This window comes from Hemicordylus capensis, chromosome 10 (genome assembly GCF_027244095.1).
Source record: "Hemicordylus capensis ecotype Gifberg chromosome 10, rHemCap1.1.pri, whole genome shotgun sequence".
NCBI classification, from domain to species: domain Eukaryota; kingdom Metazoa; phylum Chordata; class Lepidosauria; order Squamata; family Cordylidae; genus Hemicordylus; species Hemicordylus capensis.
Window position 1 is genome coordinate 3,084,030 of NC_069666.1, and position 15,971 is coordinate 3,100,000.

The 15,971-nt window shown below is 49.0% G+C and overlaps 1 protein-coding gene across 1 annotated transcript in view; it reads left to right on the forward strand.

The window, feature by feature from the left end:
• Positions 1-8,488: 8,488 nt before the first annotated feature.
• Positions 8,489-15,971, forward strand: part of SV2B (synaptic vesicle glycoprotein 2B) — a 69,814-nt gene continuing 62,331 nt past the window's right edge. Inside the window, exon 1 of the mRNA XM_053272514.1 lies at positions 8,489-8,612. The gene's annotated coding sequence lies outside the window, so the exon portion shown is untranslated. The remainder of the gene's footprint in view (positions 8,613-15,971) is intronic.

The window sequence follows — 15,971 nt, forward strand, 5'->3', positions numbered from 1 at the left end:
CTCTTTCCAAAAGCAGAAGTCTGGAGGCTCCCCCCGCCCCGCCCCGCCCCGTCCCGTAGAGGCGATTTCCTGGTGCTTCAGCCTCGGATTCGCAGCCTCAGAAGCAAGGCACTCCTTCGGCGTCCATCGGAACAGAGGAAGCTGCCTTCTACCGAGTCAGGCCATTGGTCCATCTAGCTCAGTATTGTCTTCACAGACTGGCAGCAGCTTCTCCAAGGTTGCAGGCAGGAATCTCTCTCAGCCCTATCTTGGAGATGCTGCCAGGGAGGGAACTTTGAACCTAGATGCTCTTCCCAGAGCGGCTTCATCCCCTGAGGGGAATATCTTGCAGTGCTCACACATCAGGTCTCCCATTCAGATGCAACCAGGGCAGACCCTGCTTAGCTATGGGGACAAGTCATGCTTGCTACCACAAGACCAGCTCTCCTCTCCTGGATCCACTTGGCATCCAGAAAAGCTGCCTGGGAAGATCACATCCACAGACTGCCCCCCTCCTTCCCTGCCTCCTCTTAAAAAACAGGGTGATCAATTTTGCGACACCCTCCCTCAAGGAGCTCAGGGTGACACACACACATCTCCCGATTATGCTCACGACAACCCTGCGAGGTAGGTGACAGAGAGCAACGGGCGCAGGGCGGGGCAGAGTTCAGGCCTGGTGAACAAACAAAAAGTCCATTTCCCCGTTTCCCCTGACATAGGAGCCAAGTAGTCCGGAATATGATAATGTATACGCACAATTAACTTATGCATAATTCACACGCATAATTCACTTATGGGATTCTCTGCCACAGGATGTGGGGATGGGCACCAGCTTGGATGGCTCTAAAAGGGGCGGAGACACATTCCTGGAGGACAGGTCTATCAATGGCTACTAGCCAGGGGGCTACAGGCCACCTCAGAGGCAGGATGCCTCTTAATCCCAGTTGCAGGGGAGCAACGGCAGGAGAGAGGGCGTGCCCCCCCCCCAGTGCGCCATCTGACAGAAAATCCCAGATGTTGTGGACTACAACTCCCAGCATCCTCAGCCATAGCCCACTGCAGCTAGGGATTCTGGGAGCTGTAGTCAACCACATCTGGGATTCCCCTTTACAGGCAGCAGTGATATAGGAAGATGCTGAAAGGCGTAATCTCATACCAGACTAGTAGCCATTGATAGACCTGTCCTCCATGACTTTGTCTAAGCCCCTTTTAAAGCCATCCAGGCTGGTCATCATCCACTCTGACTTTTTTTTTTTAAAAAGGCCCATCCAAATGTTATGTCCAACACTTGTATAATGAATGTACAGTAGGCACAGGTACAGATCTGCGCACAGGTGCAGTCATTCACATGTTATGCTGAGCACGGGTACAGAAGGATGCTTCCTGTACGCACCATACCTTCGAGGGGCCTGTACCCAGGTTCGCTTTTAAAAGGAACGCAGGTTCATGCATTCCCACAAACCCGTGTACCAGTGTAGGACATCTGTACACTCGTACAGCATAATGTCTGAATCGGGCGAGCGAGAGCTTGAGACCAGGTTTTGCACCTCTCGAAATGACCCCATGGTTGCTTGTGAACCTTGCACCCATCACATCCCACTCCTTTTTACGCTTGGCGTGCTGTGCTATGGAGAGGATTTGCCAGTGGTAAATAAGATAAAGCTCAAGTGGCGAGAGAATGTTCTGCAGCAGAGGTGCCGCTTTCAGGAAAGGGGTCTGGATCCTTCTGCAGCAAAGGCACAAAACCCGGCAGCATTGTCCTGGAAGGGCCGTCCTCTGTCTTCTCCCCTCATGCCTGCAGCTGCCTCTATCGACTTTCCAGCAGGTGGCAGAAAAGCCTGCAGCAGAGGTGTTTCGAGATAAGAAGACTGATGTCCCGCACTGGCTTCCTCCTCGCCAGGAATTAGGAACATCGGAAGCTGCCTTAGACTGAGTCAGACCCTTGGTCCATCTAGCCCAGGACTGTCTACACTGACTGGCAGCGGCTTTCCCAGGTTTCAGGCAGGAGTCTCTCTCCCAGCCCTACCTGGAGATGCTGCCAGGGAGTGAAGCTGGGACCGTCTGCATGCAAGCCTGCAGGTGCTCTACCACTGAACTTCAGCCCCTAAGGGGAATATCGTACAGCAGGCGGTGCTCACATGTTGCGCTCACCCATCCAAATGCAAACCAGGGCAGACCCTGCTTAGCAAAGTGGACAGTTCATGCTTGCTGCCACAAGAGTGGCTCTCCTCCTCTAACTGAATCTGGCTGGTACCTTTTGCATGCAAAGCATTTGTTTGGCCACTGAGCTATGGCCCTTGGCTACCCCAAACTCTGAATGATCCGGTTAGGGAGGGAGCCCAGGATTTTTGCCTTTTTGCAAGCAAAGTGCTCGTTTTTCTCATTTCAGGGCCTGAAAATGTAAAATAAAAAACTAAGTGCTAAATGATCCCACGGTTGCGGAGATAAAATCAGCCAACTCCCAGCTAATACGATGGAACTGCCTCAGGGGAAAAAATGCGATTCAGCATGAAAATGCTGCCCAACACATAAGGAGTTCTGATAATTTATGACTGGCAATAGACATCTGGAAGGAAAGGCTTTCCTGACTCCAAGCCACCTCCCTCCCTCCCGCCCTCCTGACTAGGCACTTTCTGCTTAGAGGCAGCTGCGGGCAGTACAAAGAAGGTGGAACAGAAAGGTCTGAGGATCTGTCACTAGCAGCCCTGCTCTCCATCATTTGGAAATGTCAGGGGGTGTGGGGCCGGAACAGGGACCCCTCAGAACTGGGTGCTCGGTCAGGTCAGGGTGCAGGGCCCAGAGAACCAAGGGCCTGTGGCTCACGATCACGCTGGTCTAAGGGCCGGAACCCTTGAAGACGAGAGCTGGTCCGGTGGTAGCAAGCATGACTTGTCCCCTTAGCTAAGCACGGTCCACCCTGGTTGCATTTGAATGGGAGACTTGATGTGTGAGCACTGTAAGCTATTTCCCTCAGGGGATGGAGCTGCTCTGGGATGAGCATCTAGGTTCCAAGTTCCCTCCCTGGCAGCATCTCCAAGATCGGGCTGAGAGAGATTCCTGCCTGCAACCTTGGAGAAGCCGCTGCCAGTCTGTGTAGACAATACTGAGCTAGCTAGATGGACCTATGGTCTGACTCAGTATATGGCAGCTTCCTTTGTTCCTATGACTTGTCCCCCTAGCTAAGCAGGGTCTGCCCTAGTTGCATTTGAATGGGAGACCACATGTGAGCACTGGAAGATCTTCCCCTTAGTAGGGGATGGAGCCGCTCTGGGAAGAGCAGAAGGGTTCCCAGTTCCCTCCCTGGTAGCATCTCCAAGACAGGGCTGAGAGAGATTCTTGCCTGCAACCTTGGAGAAGCTGCTGCCAGTCTGTGAAGACAACACTGAGCTAGATAGACCAAGGGTCTGACTCAGTATATGGCAGCTTTCTACATTCCTATGGGCCTGGAGCACCTTCCTGATGAGGCTATGGCTTTGCCTCCCTCTTCGCTTCTTCATCCTTTGCCAAGTTTGCCTCCCGCTTTGCCTCCCCTGCAAATTAAGATTAGTTATGCTTGGCTGAGTGACCACACCACCTGGGACAGACTCAAGAGGATTTGGGGCCCCTACGGGCTGCGGAGGCCCTGGGCTTTGGCCTGGAAGTCCAGGAGTAAGGGGTGCCTCTGTGTGGGGCTGCTTTTGAAAATAGTCCATAAGCTGCAGCTGGTACAAAATAGGGCTGCAAGATTATTAACTGGGACTGGACCTTTTGATCATATTATGCCAGTGCTTTGTCAGCTGCACTGGGTCCCAGTCCCATTCCGGGCCCAAATCAAAATGCTGATTTTAACCTTTAAAGCCCGAAATGGCTTGGGACCGGGTTACCTGAGGGAGTGCCTTGCCCCACATGTCCTTACCCGAATATTAAGATCTTCTTTGGAGGCCCTCCTCCGGGTGCCCCTGCCAAACGAGGTGAGGTGGGTGGCTACCAGGGAGAGGTTCGGTTGTGGCACCCCATTTATGGAATAGCCTCCCCAGTGAGGTTTGCCTGGCTTTGTCACTTTGTTCTTTTAGACGCCAAGCAAAGACCTTTTTGTTCACCCAGGCCTTTTAAATTCTGGTTTTTCAGATTTGATCTGATTTTTAAGTAATTTTTAAGCTGCTTTCTATTGTATTTTTGTATTTTCTTTTCTTCTTCTTTGTCCGTTATGACTTAATGTTTTGTGTTTTTATTGTATGTTTTAATCCTCTGTTGTGAGCTGCCCAGGGAACAATTTGTTATGAGGCGGCTAACAAATAAAGTTGTTGTTGTTGTTGTTGTTCAGATTGTTGCTTTGGCTTGTTGTCATCTACTAGCTATGCACAGAATGCCTCCCTGGAGGGTGGAGGGTGAGGATGGGAAAGAAAACTTTTCATCCAATAGAGGTATAACTTGAATTTAGTCTGTATTTTTTAAGGGGTCATCTTAAATTCATAGTCTTCTTCTATTCGGGTAAATACGGTATTGTTCTGGATGAGGCTAGTTAATACATTTGGCCGGGCAGATTGCCCAAGTCCACTTACCCATATATTTGTGTGCCTGGTGTCTTCATCACTCCCACTGCAATAGCACAATGCACATCATGCTGACACAGCAATTCTTGACCAAATGACTGCTTAGTTAATTAATTCCAGCCCCGTGCTGGAAGGAAAGACAGACAGAAAGAAAAGAGCAAAACTCCAACAAAACATTTTGTTTGTTTGTTTGTTTTAAAAGGATCTATACAGTCCTAGGGGATTGTACTGTACTGGGGAAGAGAGATGTTGTTCCCCTTTGCTAAGCAGGGTTTGCCCTGGTTTGCATTTGGATGGGCCAGTGCTTTCTGCTGTAAGATATCTTCTGCTGTAAGGTAGGGCCATAGCTCAGAGGTAGAGCATCTGCTTGAATGCAGAAGGTCCTAGGTTCAATCCCTGGCAGCATCTCCAGGATGTTTTCCATAGCCAGCTTTTAGCTCACATCTCCTCCGGAGTGGAGGGGGTGCATTCACATATCAGCCAGACCTACCCCGAAGTCCCTGCGAGCTCTTGGGGAGCACTTCATTCACAATTCGGGTTTTTCCATTGTGTGTTAGAGTGCAGCCCAATTTATATCCACTTTTTGCATTTTTTTTTTTTTGCAACTTTGAACTCGCAGTAAAGTCTCTCAGTAACCTGCGTTAAAGTCTGCTGACTGGGAAAGCTCCTGATAGTGGTGGGAGAGACTCCTGCCTGAAACCTTGGAAAGCTGCTGCCAGACAGTGTAGACCATGCAGACCTAGACGGACAAAGGGTCTGACTCAGTAAAAGGCAGCTTCCTCTGTCCCTCTGTTCAATGGTTCTTTTTGTTATTTTGAATGGCTAGTAGGAAGTTGTTACCTTAAGTGGCGCAGCGGGGAAATGCTTGACTAACAAGCAGAAGGTTGCCAGTACGAATCCCCGCTTGTACTATATCGGGCAGCAGCGATATCGGAAGATGCTGAAAGGCATCATCTCACACTGCGCGGGAGGAGGCCATGGTCAACCCCTCCTGTATTCTACCAAAGACAACCACAGGGCTCTGTGGGCGCCAGGAGTTGACACCGACCCCAGCCGCTTGCAGCATCTGGTCTCTGAGGGAGGGACTGAGTGCGTCCCATTGAACGTCTCACACAGCAGCAGTGCAGAGCAGGGTAACTGGCGGAGTTGGCAGGGCCATGAAATATGCATTGTTTGTGTGTTTTCTGATTCATGTTTCGCTCTAATTATCTCTTTCTTTTCAGCTGACGTTTGGCAAACACTTGTTCAGTTCACTCAGATGCAGCTGGGTGCTCAGGTCTGCTATGTATGTATGTATGTATGTATGTAAAATATTTATACCCTTCCCTTCCAGTACACTGTGGCTCAGGGCAGCTCATAGCATTAATAAAAAGATACAGTGTAAAATAAGACTAATAAAATTAACCAAATTTAAGTTAAAACCCGGCTAAAACCACATTTAAAATTACACTTTTAATTTTAAAAAGTTCCAAATTAAAAGTCATTTAAAAAGCTAAAAACTGAGAACAATGAAAACGAAAGAACCAACCAGATATAAACACTAAAAAGCCATGTTTAAAAGATGTGTTTTCAGTGGTTTTTTAAAGAACACTGTGGGAGCGAACATGGCGAAGCCCTTTGGTAAGAGCGTTCCAAAGTCGAGGGGCCACAAACCTAACCCTAACCAAAATGGCCCTGTCTCTAGTCCTTGCCAACCAGATCTCTGTTACTACTACTACTACTACTACTACTACTACAATATTTATATATCACTCATCAACCAAAGTTCTCAAAGCAGTTTACATAGAAAAATAAATAATACATAAAGAAGATGGCCCCCTGCCCCCAAAGGGCTCACAATCTACAAAGAAACATAAGAAAGACACCAGCAACAGCCCCTGGAGGGATGCTGTGCTGGGGTTGGATAGGGCCAGTTGCTCTCCCCCTGCTAAATATAAAAGAATAACCACTTTGAAAGATGCCTCTTTGCTTAGTTAGTAGGGATGGGGCCATGAGCAGGGCCTGAGATGATGCGCGGAGGGCCCTGGCAGGTTTGTATGGGCGAATGTGGTCCAACAGTTATCTTGGCCCAAAGTCATGTAGAGCGTCAAAGCTCAGGACCAGCACCTTGAATCTAGTGCGGAAGTGGACAGATAACCAATGAAGCCGCTGCAGGATGGATGTGACACTCATGAAGTGACTTGCGCCCACAAGCATCCTTGCAGCAGCATTCTGGACCAGCGGAAGCTTCTGAACAGTCTTCAAGGGCAGCCTCATGTAGAGCACATTGCAGTAGTCTTTCTGCCTTTCTTCTCTACAGTCCTGCTTTCAAAGAGGTGTTTTGGACTCATATGGCAGAGAGGAAAACCTCAAATTACTCCCACTTCCTGCAGAAGATGGGATGAGAGAACCCTCCAACTTCAACATGTAGCTTTAGAGAAGCCTCCCCTCACCGAGATTCAGTATAGCGCAGAGTAGCTGATGGCCAAAGGGTCACTTCTTTTCAGAGAATCTCCCCCTAACCAGCTGAAAGAGTAAGGAAATACATCCCTGCTTTACCTACCAGATTGTATGACAGAGTGCTAAAAGGGTGTTGAAGCCGTGTCTGTATTACAGACTCCCATCCGGATTGAATGCATCGACACCGTAATCATTTCCATAAAAGATCTCCGGGAATAGTAGTTTCCCCCTGCAACTGGTACTCAGAGGCATCCTACCTTGGAGGCTGGAGGCCTGTGCTCAGTGGAAGAGCATCCTGCGTTGCTTGCTCCAGATGTGGGTGAACTGCAACAGCCACAATAAATGGTAGGACCACAGCTGGGGAACCCCCTGAATCGGAGGAACTAGATGTGGGCGAATGATTTTTGTTTGCTCTTCTCTATCAGCCTTTTGCATCCCGAGCTGAGCTGCCTGACAAAGGCCGGGATCAACCCTGACAGAAGCTTTGCAACGTCCTCTGGAGCAAATGTGTAAGTAAGGATGCATTAAGGCTGGTTGAGAACGGGAGGCAGAGCAGAGGGGAAAGAAAGAGCGCTCGTCTGCTGCCTTCTCCGCCCGAGGCAACTGGGGACGAGCGGCATTTGAATGGGGCTCAGTGAGCGCCGAGGGGACCAGCCACCAGCCACCTGCAGGAAAATATTAATTACGGCTGGCACTGCTCATTGCCGCGTGAGTCACGCTGAGCACAGCAGATCTCACTGAGCCCAGCACCTTAATGAGATTCAAAAAAGCCGCCGCTCGAGGAAATTCAGGGACTCAAGGAAAGGTGAATGCTGCAGTTCTTTGTCAGTTGCAACGGCCTGACTTTGCACAATAGCAAGCGCCCCGGAGGCCAGCTACATTTTCATTTCCACCTCCCCCACTGCCCACCGGTGCATCATTCTGCATGCTGCATCTGAAAATTAAATGGAGAAAGTACTGGAGCAAGGCAGCTTGGAGCGGCTCAGAGCCGGCCTCCTCCCCATCTCCCTTTTGCAAGAGGAAGGAGCTCAGCCGGAATCTTCCTCCTGTCAAGGGTGGCAAATGTTGCCTTGCCCCAGCCCCCTTTCGAAACCAGTCCTTGCAAGCTTTCAAAGTGCATGAGGGGGGCAGAGAAGGTTCTCAGCAGCCTGCTCTGCTTTCCTTGCAGGGGTCAGATGGGTCCCCAAGAGCTGCTCCAAGGACAGCAGTGGTGGTTGATGCCCCACTGTTATGATTTATGATTATGAGTTATGATTCCAGCACTGCCACTGCTATCGAGAGCATCGCTGCAAAGCTTTAATACTGAAGCCACCGGCCGATTATTGCCCCAGTGAAATGACACACACTTCCTCCCCCCGCACTCTTTCTCTGTGCAGGCTTTGCAGCCTCCCCTTCTCCCTTTGCTTGTCCCCCCCCCCATCTCTCACTCTCTCTCCTGATGCTGGGGCAAAGGGCCCACTCTGCTTTTTTTCAGTCCCCTCCTCCCACTTCTGGGACACCCCCCACCCGGCACATAATTTACATGCGATGCCTGCTAGGACTGCATCATTGCATCAAGGGGAGATTCCGGTGCAGAGATTCCCTTCCCCTTGAAATTCACGAGCTGAACCACGCAGGCGGCAGGGACTGTGTCAGCAGTAAACACTGAACTCCCCCTTCCAGGTAAGAACCAGTTCTTTTCTTTTCTTTTCTTTTTAAAAGCTCTTGTTTTTCGCTCTGCATGGACTGTCCAGCTTTTGCAAGGACTAGGAACAAGTGGTGACACTCTGTTAACATCCCCAAAGGTCCATTTATTTGGGGGAGACTGTGCCAACCGCAGAGCTCTCCCAGAGACATGGCTCTGAAGAACCTTCTGCACTCACAAAATGTATGCCTTCCCCTGGGTTGGGAGAACATCATGCTTTGGTGCACCTTCTCCGGCATACCTGTTGGTTCATAAACATCTTAACATTTAGGGAGGAGAGCTGGTCTTGTGGAAGCAAGCATGCATTATCCCCTTTGCTAAGCAGGGTCCACCCTGGTTTGCATTTGAATGAGAGACTACAGGTGGGAACCCTGTGCGATATTCCCCATAGGGGGTGGGGCCGTTCTGGGAAGAGCACCGGCCTGCTTGGATGCAGAAGGCTCCAAGTTCCCTCCCTGGCAGCGTCTCCAAGACAGGGCTGGGAGAGACTCCTGCCTGCAACCCTGGAGAAGCCGCTGCCAGTCTGTGTAGACAATCCTGAGCTAGATAGAGCAATGGTCTGACTCAGTATATGGCAGCTTCCTATGTTCCTAAAGCCAATTATACCAGGTTGCTAACGTACAGATGCCATAGCTTAGCTGGGTCAATACTGTATTTACCTGAACCCAGGACTAGGTTTCCTCCCCAGATTTTTTGATTTTAGAAATCAGGGTTTCGCTGCCTTAAAGTCCGGATTCTCTTCCTTTCAGGTAAGTACAATATAACTTGTATCTCACCTGTATTTTTAAAGGGGGTCGTCTTAAATGCAGAGTCATCTTCTAGTCAGGTAAATACGGGTGTATTAACAACTGCAGTGGATTTAATATAATTGTTTTTCCTAAATTGCCAAACTCAAATCACAATTCAGCCCGAAAAAGTTTGGCCTTCCAGGCCAACCTTTGGTAAGGAGCACAATACGTTTGTGTGATTTTCCGTTTAACTATGGAGGGAAAGCAGGGCTTGGTGTAGAGGCAGGCAGTGAGTGGGAGTGTGTGGGCGAGGGATTGTGTCGGCCTGCTGTGCAGATGCATTCTGCTTGGATGTGGTCCTGAGGTTGGTTTGCATCTGAATGAAACGTGGGCCTGCAGGGTGGGTCTTTGGATCCCCCCACCCAATTCCCTGCTGCCTTTTGCCTTGCTCCTGCTGTATTCCTTCTCCCATTGCTCTGCAGAAGGTTATTCCACAAACGTCGCTCCACTGGGAAACTGCAGCTCGCTCCATCACTCAGCAGAAAAGAATTGCAGTAGAAAGGAGCCGAATTCTGGCTTTGCATGTCTCAGCTACAGACCTCGTCTGCTCTAGAGATTTAGAGATGCTCCTTTCCAGGTTCCAAAACGTGTGAGTGCTTGAGAGACAAAAAAAAGTCTGTGGGGGGAGGTTGTGTCTATGTCTTTGGACCCCAAGTGTGATGCACAACCATTTCTCATGCCTCAGTCTCTCCCCATGGGTGGGTGGGGGGCTTTGGAGGAGAGACTATGGGACTGGAGGAGAGCTAGTCTTGTGGTAGCAAGCATGAATTGTCCTCTTTGCTAAGCAGGGTCCACCCTGGTTTGCATTTGGATGGGAAACATGTGTGGGTGGTGGAAGAGATTCCCCTCAGGGGATGGGGCTGCTCTGGGAAGAGCACCTGCATGTTTGCAGAGGCGTAACTAGGGAAAATAGCGCCTAGGGCAAGCACTGAAATTGCGCCCCTGTCCAAACAGGAATGATGGGACTTGTAGTCAACAATATCTGGAAATCCTTGTTAAAAGGAACACTGTACCATCTAGACATGATTGTTGATCAAAACCTGAAAACATGAGCCATCTCTGTAAAAGACTTAGAACAACAGTCAGGAGTTATGCGAGGATTCCAAGTGTCATTTTCTCTGTCTCATCTCATGCTTTTTAAAAAACATGACTTTGTCCTAGAGGATCACCTGCCCAAATAGCCACTAGCAAAATAGGGGAAGAAGAAGGTGGTGGTGGTGGTGGTGGGGGTAAATGATTCCTGCCAGCCTTTGTCTTATGATGACTGTTGGCTCATGATGGGGTATATGTGCATTCACCACACCAGTGCTTACTTTGACATCAAGAGGGAGGAGGATACATGAGTTTGCCACACTAGACAGAGGCATTTGCAACAGGAGCAGACAGCCAAGTTCTGCCAGGGCCAAACCAGCCCCTGCCAGACTAAGAAATCAGTGTAATTTGCCCCTTCCTGTCACAAGCAGTGTGCTGTTCTTTTATTATTGACTCGAACTCTCAAATGTCCCAGTCATGGATGGAAAATTCAGGGTCAATTTACAAGAGACACATTTTCTACATGGAAGTTTCTTCTGTGCAGGTGTTGTGCAGAAACCCATGTGTAGTGACTGCCAGGGGCATAGCAAGGTTGGAATGGGCCAAGATGAGATTTTAAAATGGGCCCCCAGCCCCTCCAAGTCCAGGGCCTCCACACACCCCAGGCCCCCAAGGATTTAAGTCTGATATTTCAAAATAAGTATGCTGCCTGGAAATACATTTCACTGAATACACACAAGCACACTTCACAGTATATAGTGATATACATTGAGTACTATATATTTGTGCTGCTTTTAATGCCCAGAACACACTAGCAACGCTAATTATTAAAATGGCCCCCTCGCTGCAGATTAGCAAAGGAGACTTTCAACCATGCAGGGTGAACCTATGTTTGTTTTCTCAGAATTGTGAACAAATTCAGTCAAGTTTGATTCCAGGAGGTTTTTCACACCAGGCTTTTAAAACCCTTTAACACACCTCTCCTCCTCTGGAATGGAGGTGCTGCATTCACAGGTGGGCCAGATTTACCCTGAAGTCCCTGCAAGTTATTGGAGAGCAGTTCACACGCAAGAAAAATAAAATAAAATAAAAGCACCACACCTGCTTCACAGTTCTCACTCAGACCTTCTGGGTTGCAAAACAACTTGAACATAAGTGCATTTATAAATGAAAGAAAGAAAGAATGAATAAACAAACATTTGTTCCAGAAGTTTTTGTAATTTTCTGCCCTGAAACAAGCCACTTATAGGCCTTTTTAGATAGTTTTTGTTTTTAAAGCCAGCACATTTTTCAGTCTGTTTTAAATTAAGTATTCAGAGACTTCTCAGTCTCGCCCCACCCCACCCCATATCAAAGCCCTATGGCAAGCAGATCCCTATATAGGGGGGTCACCGCAAAAAGGAATCCACAGCCTACCTTGCAAAAGCTGTGCTGGCTGGTCTGCTCTGCTGCAGGGAGCTCCTCCCTCCAGCCTCCTCCTTCCGGGCTTGCTGGGGCCTACTCGAGTTCAGGCTTCAGGGAGGCCTACTCGGAGGAGGCCTCTCTGGAAGCCCCACTGCCCACCCGCCGATCAGCTGAGAGGCGCCAGGGAGAGAAGAAGAGCTCTGCAGTTTGCAGGCCTCGCGGATCCTAGGCCAGAGCTGGAGGCAAGTGGCTGAGGGGCCCCCCTGGGGCTGGGCAGGTGGGCAATGGGGTGGGGGTGGCAGGAACTGGCGTGGTGCCCCCCCCTCAGTGGCGTCTAGGGCACGTGCCCTGCCTACCCCCCCCAGTTCCGCCTATGCATCTTTGCATGCAGAAGGTTCCCAGTTCCCTCCCTGGCAGCATCTCCAAGAGAGGGCTGAGAGAGAGACATTCCTGCCTGCAACTTTGGAGAAGCTGCTGCCAGTCTGGGTAGACAATACTCAGCTAGATGGACCAAGGGTCTGACTCAGTATATGGCAGCTTCCTATGTCCCTGTACGCCTATGGGTATGTTCTCCCTTCTGCAGTTATGATTCTGACTCAAGGCTGAGGGTTTGTGGGAAGATGATCGACATCCAAACCCCACCCCATCAAATCAGTCTTTATTGATATAGTCGCTGAGCAATAGAAGTAAAGACACTTTACAGTATATAAGTAATTTGAATGCATACCATGTACAGAAGGGAAAAAAGGATACAAAAGCTATAAAATAAATGATAGAAATAATACATAAGAGATAATACGGCTAATAGGGCTTACTAATTATGTTATTAAATACCTAATAAAGGAAAAACCCATTACTAAAGACTGATCACTTAATATACAGTACTATCATATTAAAGATATCTATCATGCAGATGGCAAAGACATCATAGCATCTCCCGACAATTCCTCCTGGCTCTCAGAGAGAATTGAGCTACCTGATATGAAATTTCGTCATCCTGGTCATCAGATCAATATGTGAGGGACTGCAGTAACTTGACCGGTGTGTAGCTGGATACAAACAATTTCCTGATGGGGCACATTCAGAACTGGAGGAGTTTGCGGTGCCTGACCCCACTATGGGGCAGGCCAAGACCCTTCCACACTGGGGCCTGATCTTGCATTTGGGGGCACCAGTTCCTCACTGCTAGCTGCCCCCTCACCCATCTTCTTAAAAATTGACTGGGCAGTGATGATGAGATGACCTCTACACTGACTGGCAGCGGCTTCTCCAAGGCTGCAGGCAGGAATCTCTCTCAGCTCTATCTTGGAGATGCTGCCAGGGAGGGAACTGGGAACCTTCTGCTCATCCCAGAACGGCTCCATCCTCTAAGGGGCTCCATCTCCTAAGGTGAATATCTTGCAGGGCGCACACATGTAGTCTCCCATTCAGATGCAACCAGGGTGGAACCTGCTTAGCTAAAGGGACAAGTCATGCTTGCTGCCACCAGACAGAGCTCGCTGCTGCCTGGTAGGTTTTGGAAACAGGAAGGAGTGTCAGCCGGAGACCTGGGAGCTCATGAGGGTTGGGAGGCAGATCACAGGGGGCTGAGAGGGAGGGGATCAGAAGTGTTGCTCTTCCAAGGCTGGTGATGGGAGGAATGCAAGGGGTTTCCTGGATGTAACATTGGACTATGGGGGTTGGGGGTGGGGGGGTCAACTTTCTTTCTTTTTTAAATAGCAAGTCCAATTCTGATTTGAGACCAGGAGAGTTCTCACACCACATCTTTCTGTGCCAAGACAATCCACATTCTGTATGAGAAAAGCATGTTGCAACCGGCATACGTAATGGAAAATGAGCATATTCCTATAATCTCTTTTATTTTGCACCATTCATTTTGCCTTTTTGGTGGGGTGGTTAGTTTGATTTGTAGACATTTTGCAGGGCACTGAATTCTGAGCCCTGAGCCGCATCCTGTGCTTCTGCAGAACTGAGCCATCTGTGTTGCAGGCTGCAGCCCTTGACTTGCCTGGCACTCACTGATCCCAGAGCTCATGGCGGCAATACCAGCCTGAGTAAGCATGCCCGACCCACAGCTGGAGAGGCACCCAAAGGAAAAGGCCTCGCTTTATCTGAAAGTCTTGTGCAAAGAGGAAAGGGGAATGGTGAGAACCTTTGCAGAGAAACAGCTGAACAACCAGGAGGCCAACAAAAGGACTGGAGCCTTTCCCCTCATGTTTGCTGTTCCCTTCCTCAGTTGTCCAGTCCAGCTCAATCCATGCACCCCATTCCACTGACCTACAAAGCTGGCTCACACAATCTAGTCCACAAGTGGATTGTGTGCCCCTCCACCCACATGTTCCTGTAGCTAGGGGCAAATGGTATGTTCTTTTTCTCAAGGGTTTCCCTGGCTGCAGCCCTCCTCCTTTGTTTATTCCAAATGAATGCGCAGGACTGGAACGCCCAGAGTGTGGCTCTCCCAGGCAGTCACTGGTATTAACTGTTGTACTGAACTGGCCCTCCTCCTCCTCTGCATATTTCTATAATACTTTTCAACAAATGTTCCCAAAGTGGTTTAGATAGATAGATAGACAGACAGATAGATAATGGGGGAAGGGAGAATATAAATAAATAAAGATCCCTGTCCCCAAAGGGCTCACAATCTAAAAATAAACTGTTAATGATACCCCCGGCGGGATCGGTGCCCGCATTCTCCACCAATTCATTAACAAAGCACAAGGTAGACACCAGCAACAGCCACTGGAGGGATGCTGTGCTGGGGTTGAACAGGGCCAGTTGCTCCCCACCACCTGCTTAATATAAAGAGAACCACCACTATAGCACCTCTTCGCTCAGTTAGTAGGGGAAATTCCTCCTACCTTCCTACCAGCATTGGTAGATCCAGGAAAGCAGCTTGGGAAGATGGGGGTGGGTGGGTGGGGGAAGCACTTTATTAGCTCTGGCTGAAGCATTGGAAAGGAGCCCTTTGTGACCTTCTCTTCTAGCCACTTTTATCCCACACTCCTTTCTTGGTCTGGCATGAAATCCTGATCATGCTAGGAAATCCAGCAGAGAGATGGTCCAGGAGTCCCTCTTTTGCATGCCGTCCTAAATTAATTTCTCAGAGCATGGGCTGAATATTCTGATAGCATTTTCTCGCTGCAGAAAAAGATTATAGAATTACTCCAGCACTAATGAGCAGTTTGAATGTTACGGTGGCTTAAAGTCCGACACAGAATGAAACAATGTCGAGGAAGCAGAATGAAGCAAAGAAGGAGAAAAAGGGGCAATCCTGTCCAGGTTGTAAATATGGCGCTAGAGAGAGGGGTGGGAGGGGGTGAGCTGCAACAGAGGTGGTCCTCTGCACTTTCTCAAGGGTCATTCTCCAGGTCTAGTCCATGGACTAGATACACACTTTTGTACACATTAGGGCTGTTCTTACTAGCATTATGAGGGTAGGCATGGGAACTACTTGCATGCACTCCTGAGATTTGATTGTGTGTTAGATAAAAGCAAGGTTGGAGGTGGGGAATTTGATAGAGACCTAAGCCCCAGCTGGGTAGGACAAGCACGCCCAACCCAGATTTTATCCCCAGCTTTGGAATGAGGTAGGAGAAAAAACCCTCTTACTCAGCTGGGGCTTGACAGACGAGCAAGCTCCTACCACTGACCTTACTAACACACAATCAAATTTCAGGGGTGCGGGCAGCTCCCGAACTAGCATAGAAGGCTTCTCCTATCTTAATCACAACCCTGGGGACAGCCCTACAGTACTCTCTCCCTCACAAGAGGTCAGGCTTTGTAATGAAGTGGGTGGCATCACAGAGAAAAAGCCTAACCTCTATGAAGTGCATGTTCTCAGGCATAATGTTACTAATGTGGACATCTGTGTGGCACATACATGCTGTGTACAAGATGCACCAGGTGGAATCCCTCTGTTTCATACAGGTCGAAATCATTGTTCTTTTCCTTGCTACGGAAGGAAGAGTTGCAATCTAGATGTGTCATAGGGAGGGAACAGAAATTTCTCCAAATGAAAATTGTAAGAGGAAAGTCAAGGTTCCTTTCCTAGGGAGAAACATCAGAGAATTTTCGCAGTCAGTTTCTCCATGTCGTGTAGCATTTTGTGCCTGG